The sequence below is a fragment of the Bicyclus anynana genome, chromosome 2, assembly GCF_947172395.1.
Source record: "Bicyclus anynana chromosome 2, ilBicAnyn1.1, whole genome shotgun sequence".
Taxonomy (NCBI): domain Eukaryota; kingdom Metazoa; phylum Arthropoda; class Insecta; order Lepidoptera; family Nymphalidae; genus Bicyclus; species Bicyclus anynana.
The window spans coordinates 12,649,092-12,662,665 of record NC_069084.1 but is presented as its reverse complement, the minus strand read 5'-3'; the positions used below and the strand labels follow the sequence as shown (position 1 = coordinate 12,662,665).

The following is a 13,574-nucleotide window of genomic DNA, read 5'->3' as shown; positions in this document are numbered from 1 at the left end:
TAGATTTATATTCTATTATTGATACAGAACCACGAAAAAAAATATCCGCACTAAAGACCGAATCACCCTGTATATGGTATCTATATTTCATTTCTTCCATTTCTAACTGGGAAGTCGTGTTACAAACCGTAATCTAGATAGATTTTTAACTATGCCTAGTCTTCGCAGGCGCCTTGTTAGTATTATTAGCCAATTTCTCGCGGGGTCTGTAGCAGTCTTCTAGCACTATCTAGAATCTAGATGATTTATAAAAATCTGTATGAGCTTAAGTTCTGTATGTGTTCTGAAGAGAACCAAGAAACCATCAATCTATCGATCATATCTTTTAATATTTTGCATTTGAACCACTCGTAGGATAACCCAAATAAGAGATACTCATTCAAATGATAACATAACCTTTTCATTGCATGCTTGCCCCACATCCTCAGGATATCAACAGGAAAAGGTACAAAAAATAAATATCTCTTATGAATAAAAGAAAGTGTAATTCGCTCGTATATTGGCTTTATTTTCAGCACGAATGAATACATTTACGCGACTAAGTTCAGTAATTATCTAATACACCACACGACAAATACGGCATAATACGACTCGAGGAATCCTACCCACTGCGGTTCCATTTTTGTAACCAAGTCATTAAGAGCACCGGCATGTTAGAACATTTTCCCTTTTATACAACCATGTGATAAGAAAAACATGCTTTCACTTCATATGGAGTTATAAAAATGGCACTAACAAAACATGAAGCTAAACAAATGGATACTTTACTCGTATATTAAAAACTAGCGGACGCTCGCGACTTCGTCCGATCTTAGTCCTCTTTAATCCAGCCCTTACTAGAGTATCGCTGTAAATATGGAGTAACTTCTCCCGTTTTCGCAACTTTTCTCTTCACTGCTCTCCTCCTTTTGATTGTAGCGTGATTAAAAGTATACTATAACCTATCCAAGAGTATGAAGATTAATTTTACCAAGTTTCGTTAAAATCTGTCGAGTAGTTTTTGTTTCTGTAACGAACATACAGACAGATTTTACTGAATGCATTTTTGGCATCGATCACTAATCACACCCTGATAGTTATTTTGGAAATATATTTTATGTACAGAATTGACCTCTCTACAGATATTATAAGTATAGATATAAAGTTGTTAAAAGCGAAAGTTCGTTTTGTTTCAACCTCACCAATGGAAAACTTTATTATCACCGTGTAACAATTTCGTTTTACATTTTGCTCCTATTAGTAATTTCACTATATTAACTAATTGATTTAAACATCAATATAACGGATAATTATAATTTTTTAATTGAAAAGTCATAGAAGAAAGTGTTTCACACATGTACCAGGAAAACATAACACAGTGGGACGTTCACACGTTGATAGTAATTGTTCGTTCCTTGCCAAGTGAAAACGCCCGGATGCTACGTTGATTAGTTTTTATCTAGTTCACTTGCGTTTGCGTTACACTTACATTGTCGATACTTGGTAGTTAAACATTCAGCGAGTGCCATGAGATACTTTGCTAAAGCATCGGTAATTTCCGCTTAAATAGACTTAAGTTGCCATCGTAAAAAGTTATGTACAATACAAAGACCTTATCACGACCAAAACACACGCCCTTGTATTTGTAGCATGGCCAGTACAATATTATGACCTCAGTATAACTATTGAAAAAAGTTTTATAAGTAGGTTTATGATTCATCATTAACAACCCACGTTCGGCTCACTGTTGAGCACGAGTCTCCTCTCAGGCTAATAGTCCACCACGCTGGCCCAATGCGAATTGGCAGACTTTACAAGAATTAAGAAAATTCTCGGGTATACAGGTTTCCTCACGGTGTTATTTCTTTACCGTTTGAGACACGTGATAATTAATTTCTTAAAATGCACATATGCTGAAAAGTTGGAGGCGCATCCCCCGGACCTGATTTGAACCTACGCCCTTCGAAACGTAGACAGAGGTCATATCCACTAGACTATCACGGCTCCTTAGTAGGTAAGTACCTTCCTGATATCGCAAAATTTTCAAAAAACTGGTTTCCCACGCCAACCTGGATTATTATCTATATAATAAGTTGAACTTTAAGTACGATTCCTCCAGTGAATTACACACACATGTAATATTCGGTAAAATTTACCTTTTTTGAAGCCGGTTTAAAAATCTTATGGCTAGGCGCATGAAGAACAAGGCATCTCTATAGCATCCGATATCTATAAGATGCAAGGCCCAGTGCACTTGTTGGCAGATTATTGCGCAGAAATAAATTTAAAATGGAAGCGACTTTGACTTTGTAACTAATGTGGATCCAAACGACTATTAAAGTACTCTATTTATTACGATAAATTGTAACAATTTTTTATCAAAAAACAAAACGTATGATTAATGAAATTTGGGTGTTAATCAAGTGATTACTCTTTGGTATCTATCTATGAGGCATCGAAATTTGAGGTGGTTGGAGGTATATATATTCTAAGTACAGAAATACTGTAAAGTTGATGGTGTTTCACCCCCGTGACTACGAGCACGCTAAGACTGATAATCATCATTACAGAGTTAAACATTATCTACACTAATATTATAAAGAGGTAAACTCTGTGGTATTGTCACTGGATCAATTGAACTGAAAGCCACGTTATTCATGAGTGTCATAGGCTATATTGTATTCTCTCGGGAACGGGAATGTCGCATAGTACATTGCCTAATAAACCCACCAACTCGTAGAGTGGAGCAACATGGGTTCCATTCCCATTAATATAATATACCTCAGAAGCACGCGGAGCAGTGCTTCCTTAGAATTAAAACAAAGCTTCACTCCTCATAGGAATCAGAAGGGTAGGGAGGCCTGGCCCAGTTTTGGCCCATTCAAAAAGGCTGATAATGAAACAGGTTAATTACCCCATTATTAGTAATGTGACATGGTTGATAAGTTGTGCCACATCCATCGATCTAAATCTTGACAAAGAAATGCTTACAGGTCCAATCGACCATCATTGTTATTTTGTTATCAAGATGCAGAATGTAGGTTCGACGTCCGATCAGGGGCGTCAGGTCTTCGGCCATAGACCATTAAAACAAGACGAAATGACACAGAGCTGATAACAAGTCCGAAAGGCAATTAGACGATTAACTCGAATTATTCCTCAACCAATGCTTCTTTGGTATAAATATAATTTTACTTCCAAGAAAAGTTATCAAATAACAAATCTAAAATGGGTCTTTTCAAGTAATACTGCCCAAGCAGATGGTACGAGGAAAACATTAGATTCCATCACACGTCCCACAAGGTGCTGATCTGTGTTTAACTTGATGCGAGAATATAAAACCTCATTTATCTACAATCACGCGGGATACCATGCCCTTTAAATTGGAACACGGCAATACTGTTTGACGGCAGAAATATGCATGACGGTTGTACTTTCCCGGAGTAGCAGTGTCACAATAGTATATATATAGTATGTATAGTATAGTATATGTTTTATTTATGCCACTGTCTTGCAATGAGGACCATTGTAGCACGAGTGCTACAATGACTAATTACGTGCAGTGGCATACGACCATAATATAAGAAATAAAATAATTAACAAAATTTAGTAAACAATAAAAAATGGGCGTTGAGCATGGCCTCTTCGCTTTTGTATCGGCGTGACCTCTTAGATTTTGTCTCTTTTAGGGAAGCCTGAACTATTGCCATAAAATTACTTAGAAGTTTACTCGTGTGGTAATGAACATTACCAAATGACCTATAAAATAAAGGAATATCTTTGTGATATGGTTTGAGGTTTTATATTGAGTAGATTACGAAACGAGAGTACAAAGAAAGTTATAATAATATACTAAAACAATTAAAACGTGAGACAGAAAGGAAAAAGTAATCAGAAATCGGAATACGATCATATGTCACTGACTTGATTATACTTGCACCTTATTAGTAAACTATTTAAAATAATTATATTCGTAAATAAAAACCCAACCACAACCGTTAGAATTCTTTCCTTGTATGACTTATGTACATTTTTTGGACATCCAAAAAAGTGGGTACATTATTTTATCGGAGTCTCATCTAGCGTTCCTTCGATTCTTGTAAAACAAAGACGCGCATAGTTTGATTCAATTGTAGTTGTTCCGTTGTTATCGAGATGGAGACGGGTTCGATGCCCGAACACGGATATCGGAACTGAGATCGGCACTGACTAGTGACTACACTAAACCTCAGTGGCGTGCATAAGGTTTTTAACTAGAGTAGACATTTTACGTCTAAATTGTACGAATTAAAAAATTCCTTCTTCAATACGGGGTGTGAAATGCGTCCTCGAGACGTAAAGTTTGTGAGGTTGTAGGGGTAGGTATATTGAATCGATTTTGAAAATTCTACGAATAGAAAGCCACTTTAAGAGTATTTCTGAGCGTCGTATGCTATATTTTATCCCCGAAATCCAACGAAAACAGGAACTACAGAATAAAATTCAGCAAGCGACATTCAGGAATCGGAGAGATTTATTTTTCATTCAAAATCCATACTTTTTTACCAATAGATTGTATGTACGTTACCTTATTTCTAAGATAGAGATTTGAGAGTCAATTGATTTCTTTTGAACTCTGACGCAAAATAGAGATGTTATAAGTTTACAGTCTCCCTGTGAGTTTGTCTACTATTGTTTCATTTGTTTGATTTGGAGTTTTTTTAGAGAGATTTCTTAGGTCGCTATATGACATTAAGATCGGAGAACCATATCATTCAAGCATTCAAATATCAGCAATTTTTCAGCATGGTATTGTATTACTTATATGGTCATATTTAAGCGAATACACAATCACTCATCAAACCACTGTGGGAATTATTTATTTACAGAATTCTGTAACGAGAGATTTGTCAAGCAACTCTACCCCTTTAGGAATGTGCAGCGTTGGCAAATTCTCAGGTGAAGTAGTACCTATCACAAACATCTAATTGCAAAAATAGCACGAGCACAGAAAACAGTAAAAATCCCATGACTTGTACATCATAAGCTAGCAAGCTAAAACGACTATGATATAACCTTGAAAGTTCCGTTTTAAATAGATCGATATAATTTACCTACATTAAGTTACGCTGTCGAAGACGCGGGCAAAAGCTAGTTACTTACAATAATTATTCGCACATGGAAAAAATGTCATGAAAATTCAAATAACACAACACGATACTTCCACTTGCGTACTTAACATCAATCGGTAGTGCGTTTCTGGTCATGCAAAATACTCCAAGGCAGATTACAGACACGCTGTTATGTGGCGTGTCGTCATAAAAATATATTAATATTTTTATGACGACACGCCAAGACATTATAATAAATTATACCTCCATACGAAAGTAACTAAGTATGTTACTTTTTCACAATATAGATAACTACGAGTATAAAAGATAGATTGTCTAGATCTGAGAAGGATACCTTTTATTATTTGTATGTCTATATCTGTTGTAACTGATTCACAGGACATATAAAAGCAGGCTTAAAAGAAAGCACATTATTTAGACATATTATTATAAAAACAATGAGGGGATGTTCTCACTGGGGAATACACTCGAAAAAGCGAAGTTATCATAGAACATATCTGCTTATAGTTTTTACTGATCGCAGATAAACCCAGAAGAAAAAAAATCTGTTCTCAAAGAAATAAGACAATAGGAAACTTAAGTTAACTTATCGTAATAACTGTAAGTATATTATGGACAGCCAGGCTGATCCTCTTCGCGAAAAATAAGCCATTTCTTTCACCAGTCGAGGCAACTAGCTGCGGTGAAATAATTCGGAGAATTTTTTTGGCACTGCGACTCCATGGCCCCAGGTTCTCCACGGCAAAAAAATTAAATACGCAACTTTCGGTCAGAGAGACACATTTGTGCCACTTACCGGTTTCAGCTTCTTCTGCTACGGCTCCCGGTCTTCATTCTGTCTCCCTGATATGGCACGGAGCCAATGTGTCAACGTATATAAGGCTACAAAGGCCATAGGCAATTATAAAGAACGCTCGTAAAAGGTAATAGCCAGCTACTTCAATATAGTACAGAACTAGAAGTCTTTGTTTGCCAGATACCTTTTCAACGAGCAAAAAATACGAATTCAATAAAAGCTAAAGATAAACACAAATTATCAAAAGAACTATCTATCGGTAAACCCATTTACACGTAAAATAATGTTATCAATATCCGCTGATCACAAAAATAAAGGGCATTTTCATGTTCCGTAGATAGCGCGGCGGATGCTGGGGGTTCAATTTATTCATCTATTCACACGAGCTTTATTTGGAATGGTAACAGGAGGAGTAAGGGGCAAATATAAATTTTTATTGCATTGTTATGCTGGAATTCTGAAAATATTCTTATGTAACTTATCTATATGAATATTATAAAGAGGTATTTAATCTAATCTCTAGATGTACTATACTGATTTTGAAAATTCTTTTACCACTAGAAAGCCATGTTATTTGTGAGTGTCACAATCTACATTTTATTCCCGTATTCTTACGAAAACGGGAACAACGTGGATCAAACCGCGGGGCGTCGGCTAGTAACATACAAACCCTTAGGAAGCCAAAATAAATCAAAGTATGTATATTTCAAAAATTAAAAACTTCAATAGATACACGGTAAAGGGTAAGTCTTAACACCAAGAGGTCATTACTTGGACCACGCTGATCTACCCTGGATCTACCCACTCCTAACCCAAAGTTACCAAGGTTCTTCTTACCTAGGCAGGTAGTAAACACAGAAAGCAGTTATGATCACAGCATATATCATGTCAGCCGGTAATATTTCCTTGTGACATTTTTGCGGTAATTCTTATTACTTAGGAAGTAATGGTAAAACCTTAGAAGCTTGAATGAGCAATTTTTTTCCCAGTAATTATATTCTCAGTAAAGATACTTTAACTATACCTACTGCCACATCGAATATATTTACCTTAAGTATTAGATCCTCAATAGCTCAATGATAAAAGCGATCAAATTCATCACCGAGGGGTGATGGTTCGATCCTCGCTCCGTTGGACTATTGTCGTACCCACTGATTATGTCAGCCAATACTGACGATCAAGTAATCTCACATGCCTGCGGCGCTATCGCCTTAATAACCTATAAAACTGATCGTGTGTTGGTCGCAATCGACATGATGTCATGGACATCGCGACCTAGAAGTGTAATCGGAACTCGAAAATTGCTCACTAATTCCGTTGTTAATTAAAAAGATAAAGTTATCAGTAAGATAACTCAGAGTCTGTTAAAACTAGAAAGCTGAAATTTGGTATGGGTATGTGTAAGTAGTAATTACGTATATAAAGTGTCAAAAGTTCTTGTAAATTGAGCCTACTTGAAATAAATGAATTTTGATTTGATTTGATTTGAAAGTGGTAAAAAGAAAATTTGAAAAAAAAAATTGGGGTTCCTCCCCTGCATGCAAAGTTAAACTGAATTTTTTATCGTCTATCCCATGGTATGGGGTATCGGTATTTTTGTGCATTAAATAAGGGATTAAGTGCTAACTTAGTCTACGGTGGCCCGACTCGCACTTGGCCGGTTTTTTTAGTTCAGGAGACGGTGTCTAGGCTTCTTATTATGTCTATGCCTGTAGACTGCTTATAATATTAATAATCAGTCGTAGTAGATCGCTAGTTTACTAATATTTAATAAACATTCATCCATCCATCATTATCAGCCGATGGACGTCCACAGCTGGACATAAGCCTCTTGCATGGACTTCCAAACACAACGGTCTCGAGCTGCCAGCATCCAGCGGCTCCCTGCAACTTGATCAATGTCCTTGGTTCACCTAGTGGTACAAACACTGCGCTTTCCGGTCCAGAGTCGCCATTCCTTGGCGAAACCAACGTCCATCAACTCTTCGAACTATGTCTACCCATTGCCACTTCAGCTTCATGACTCGCTGAGCTATTTCAGTGACAGTTGATTCGTCTGTATTTAAATTAATTGCATATTCAATAATACGGTAGCCGCACCCATCTATTCTATAACGTTCCACTTCCTCAGACCTCGACAATAATCGAATTTTAAAACATCAATAATAATCGTTAATTGTTGTTCAACATCGATGTTTTATGATTGTAATATTGCGAACTAAGTTCGATCTATAAATCGACCTTAATAAAATACGAGTCTTCAATTAATAGTGGACCATTTGTGAACATATAATTGAAGCAATTTAATTTTACTATTTCCTAATTGTGTTTTAATTTGAATTGAACATTTAAAATTTATTTGAATAGACTGTAGTTACTATTGTGGATGACCTTTTTACTCTAAATAATCGAGTGTAAAAATTACTTTGCTCTCTCTACTCTACTCCTATTACGTATAAACAACTCAGTGCAAACCCTAAAACCATATCACAAAGCTACTCATTTTTACAGGTCATTACCACACGGGTAAACTGGGTGAGGGTGAGGGTTCGAATCCGGACCGGGGCCTGCACCTTTAACTTTACAGCATTTTAAGAAATTAAATATTGACCATTAACTATGTGCCCCACAGAACATAAAGCACTTAAGCGGTACTCTTATATACGTAGTGCCCCATCCATTGCTACTTCAGCTTTGCACTCGTTGACCATTCAACGTTTAAAATGGACAAACAAACAGTAATATTTAAAAAAGATTTAATTAGTTTTTCCTTATACCATCGTAGCAAAATTTTCTTTTATTCCAACTTAACTAAATACATATTAAACGATTTTATAAACTGTTAGTCAAATTAGTATTCACTCCACACCGACTTTCTCAAGAGAGAGTGATTTTCTAGAGCTTATACCCACCACGCTACGTACGTAACTAATTTACTTTAAGGTTATTAAATTTATTTTAAAGGAAAATTTCCGTTTGTGTATTCAAACCAACTTCCGATGGGAGATTTGCTTTGTGGTTATTTAGGTCACTTTATGCGTGTTAGAAACGATTTTAATCACTAGAGAAGTATTAAAGTAATTTAGCGTAAACGCACGAATAATTTTTTTTGTAATCTGCGAACATATGGCATTGCAAATCTTTGTGCTCTTTGTTAATTTGAATAACTACCGTTTTTGAGTTATGTTTTTACGATTGTATTTAAGTACGTGTGCTTGATTGTTGGTAATAATAAAATCAGAACTTAGTATATGTACATATATGGTCAGTCACTGTCAGTGGCGTGCATAAGTTTGTCGATCAGGGTATGCACTAGTAAAAAAAAATAACATAACTGGGAAAATTTTCATTTATTAAGCATTAAGAAAACGACCCTTAGGGTATGCAGTACTTTAATGCATGTATGGTCACTGTCGCCATATTTGTTTTTATTTTCAATACGAATTATATACTAGCTAGCTAGCTAGCTAGCTAGCTATTGCTATAGCTCCGCTGTTGAAATAAACTCCGTAGTGTGTAGGTAAGTAGGTAGGTAAAAAAAATTAAATTATATACAATGTTAGTATACCTAACAAACTGCTGATCTTTAATGTATGAAAATTACTTTTATAGCAATTGATTGTAAAGCCCTATTATCCCAACAATTGTTCCAATGTCAAACACCGAGCCTCATTATAAAACAACTTATGGATATTAAATTCCCAACAATAATTCGCTGCCAACAATTATTCATTAACATAGAATGGTGACAGGCTCTTACTGTTGTTACCACTGCGGTATGCGGAGACGGTTACGAAAGTGCAATAGGCGCTCCAGCCTTTATGGTGCCCTAGTACAATAAATCAGCAACGAATGTGTATAAATATGAAGAACAAGTTTTTTTCAATAAAAAATAACTTCCAAGGTTCTCTCTCTTTTTCAACCAAGATATAAATTTTTGCACTTTTAAATCCTATAAAAAGAGGATTAGAAATTACTATTATAAGTTAAAACATTTATTATCTAAAAACAATATTATCAGTAATATTTGTACATAAAAAATAACATATTTTTTATTTATTAGTCTGTGCCAAGCGGTGTTATTTACGGGAGAAAACAGGAAAAATATTATATGCTGTAATCCATCTGTGCCAAATTTCATTAAAATTCGATAATTTATCACAAACAGACAACCTGACATGAGAGTTATAGACAAGACGTAGATTAAGTATTTAGATGATATAATCTACAATCAAGAACTAAGGAAACCTTTAGAAAGTACGCTATCAAACCGCCTTGCAGCCATTTTCTATGTGCATGAAAATCCGTTAATTTGCATAAAAACATGTCAACACACAACGCTTGTTAGTAGAGAAAGCTATGCGGCGACTATGACAGTGATAGGCATATTATACATATAGAGAAGTAGATCACGTTAATAATAATATACAATAAAGATATCTGAACTAAATCAAAAGTCAGTAAGTATTAAAAGACTATAAAAACTGGTATTACTCGAAGTAGTAGTATATTACTCGTAGCAGGCCAATTGAAGCAACAGAAAAGAAACAATGCAAACCCATAAATAAGCCAAAACATTTTTTTAAGGTAAGCTATTTTTCTTAAACTATAACATACACCTTACCCTCAGTACCCATATTAGCCATAAGTGTGCCGTATAAAGAGACCGCGAACAAGGAAAGCTATTTTTATGGTATTACAAGGGACTGGCTTTTGTGTGTCAAAATAAAAAACAAATGTATGAACAAAATCAATTAATTGAAGTTTTTGACCAAATTTTGTATTTTTTTCTTGTTTGACAGTCTTGTAATAGATTCTTCAATTCAGACTGATATTCATCAGTGGAAATCTTAAACATTCATTTTACAACGCCACACTTACTATTCTATTCCATTTTTTTTATTCCATTCGGCAATTTCGGTAAGCAAGTTAAAGTTTAAATTTTCAGATTTTACATCATTTTCGGCAGCGAATAACGAAATCTTGAGCCGCGAATAAAGCTATTATCACAATTTTTCAATTCATTAAAAAATAAAAACGCGAATAAAGGAAGTGGCAACTAAGGAGCTTTTACTTCTACTTTTTAATAAAGGTCCGTAAATAGCACGACATACCTGCTCTGCAGAATAATAGCTTATGTCAAAATACAAAAATAAAGAAATATATTATGCTAGTTAAAATTTTACGGGCTTTAAGTTATATTGATTTTCTACAAAAACCTTCAGTGCAGTTTAGTTTTACCATGTTTTAGAAAACTACAAAAGTGTTTTTGGAAAAAAACTTTGTACCAGAAAAAGTTCAAGTTTCATTAGTTAAAACAAATACTTATTTAAAATTAATTTAGGGGTCGAAAATCAATGCTTTTGTAATTTTGGTAACTAAACTGCAACGAAGAACTTTTAAAGTGTTTCATCAATTCCACGTACCATTGCCTGGTACGCGTACTATACAATCGAAATTATGCTAACTAAACTGGAACTTAACTAGAATAAATATATAATAAAACTTACATTAGATCCGAATCATTAGGTTTTCGCCTATTACGAGCTATTACATCGCAGGATACCCCCAACGTAACAACACGTAACCTATGATCCATACTTTTTACGAGACTTGTGTAATCAGAATAATGTAGCATCGGGAACCAGTTCCATACAAGCGCTGATTTACGAAGCGCACTGGATGCGGTAATTCTCGTTCATTCGGAATTATGATATCACATTATCAATTGCTTTAGCTGCGGTTTTTACTTAATATATCAAGTTATTTTAAAACTTTTATTTTTTATAATTTTAAATAAATAATATTTTTTAAATTAATATTAAAAATTATAATATTTGAAGAGATTTCACTGATTTAAAAACACAGCGCGTACTGTGTTTATTACTAAATGGATTAGATTAATTCTCGAGAGAGGCATTGTTTCTTTATACAACTAACAATGTGGCTCTAGAGAACTAATCAAGGTCCTAGTTAGTAATTAGAATAGTGTACCATTTCGATATACTATTTTATGTTATATCTTTGATACTTACATTCCACGTTATGCAGAAACAAAGTAAAAACATTACTAATAAAATATTTGCGGAACCCCGCGGTTTCATCGTAGTGGAAATACGTTGATAGAATATAGGGTACTCACTGATAATGTGGCTTTCCATAGGTGAAAGAATTGTTAAAAAATGGTCCAGTAATAAACAAAAAATTAAATCTTACCTATTTATAATATTAAGTATAAGTTTAAACACAGGTGTGTTACTAATAATATAAATTGCGTTTCCTAATTTACCAGTATTTAAAGTACGAGTATACGCGTACATTTATACCAATTAGTTAACTTTATGCCGATATAGATACTGTACATATATATATATATGGACCGGTTACCTTGTCCATTCTGGTCGTTTCGTACCTTGTTGCGTCTGTTTTCGCTTAACGGGTCTCTGCCACTGATTCGATAACACGGCAGTAGGGCGTTGGATTTATAGTCGAAACCAATAACCTACACTGACCCAAATAATTCATGCGCTTCCTACATTACAATACACTCCAGTGTTGAAAGCATTGAAATATGTTCACATCAATGAAAGATACTCGTAGGGTAGATATAATTAAAAAAGTTATTTAAAAGCAATTCAAGGAATTGTTTTCATGAAGTTAAAGTAGAAAGTTTATTATTTATATATTGAAAGCTTATTAATTATTTTCTTTTATGTTATCAAAGTCATATACATTTATTTCAAAAAGCCTATTAAGTCCAAGCAACGATTTTTTTATATTTTATAGATCTGCTCGTTTTGGTTTGCTTTTTTTTATTTTTTTCGGGTGTTCCACAGGTGTGAAACTTCGTGAACTTGAGACTTAAAGAGGAAGAAGAGATAAAGCGCCAATGACCGGCAATGAACATCAATTAAGTGATGTCATTATGGTGACGAATATGTTGATGATGATGTGATGTCTTGTCAATGCCACCCATCCTATGCAAAGTAAAGAGTCCGACAAACTACGCAGACGTTTTGATCTGCCCAGAAAATTATGTTGCAACCCTATTATGGTTTTTCATCAGCGGGCGATGGAGCGAGCTATGCTTGGGGTTTTTCTGCGTGATCGAATCAGAATGAGGTCCGATCCGTCACTGATATGGCTCAGCGAGTCGGGAAGCTAAAGTGGCAAAGGACAGGCCACATAGGTTCGAAGAGCCGTTTAGGTGTTGGAAGGGCGACCCCGCACCGGAAAGCGCACTGTTGGTCGACCCCCCACTAGGTGGACCGAGGATATAAAGCGGGTTGCAGGGAGCCGCTGGATACTAGCGGCTAGAGACTGTTTTGTTTGGAAGTCCATGCAAGAGGCCTATGTCCAGCAGTGGACGTCCATCGGCTGGTAATGATGATAATGATGATGATTTTGGTTTTTTTTTTAGTTCAGGCTTTAAAGGTTAAATCAAAATAGAAACGAAGGTTGATTGTAGGAACATTTTCTATAAACTTTCTCAAAAAATTGGGACATTTTATTTTTTAACGGCAACATCAATTATGTGGTGGCAGTTGCAACACCATATCTAGACAATGGTCCATGATCTATGGGACAGTTATGAAACAAATAACAATGGTAAATAGGTCCGTCTACGACTCAGTGGGAATAACTCTCATGAGGACTTGCCACCATGTGAAGATAATGTAACAATTAAT

At 35.1% G+C, this 13,574-nt stretch overlaps 1 protein-coding gene across 1 annotated transcript in view; it reads right to left on the bottom strand.

Annotated features, from left to right (window-relative positions):
* Positions 1-13,574, bottom strand: part of LOC112045293 (uncharacterized) — a 125,446-nt gene that overhangs the window by 45,593 nt on the left and 66,279 nt on the right. The gene's annotated exons all lie outside the window — the stretch shown is intronic.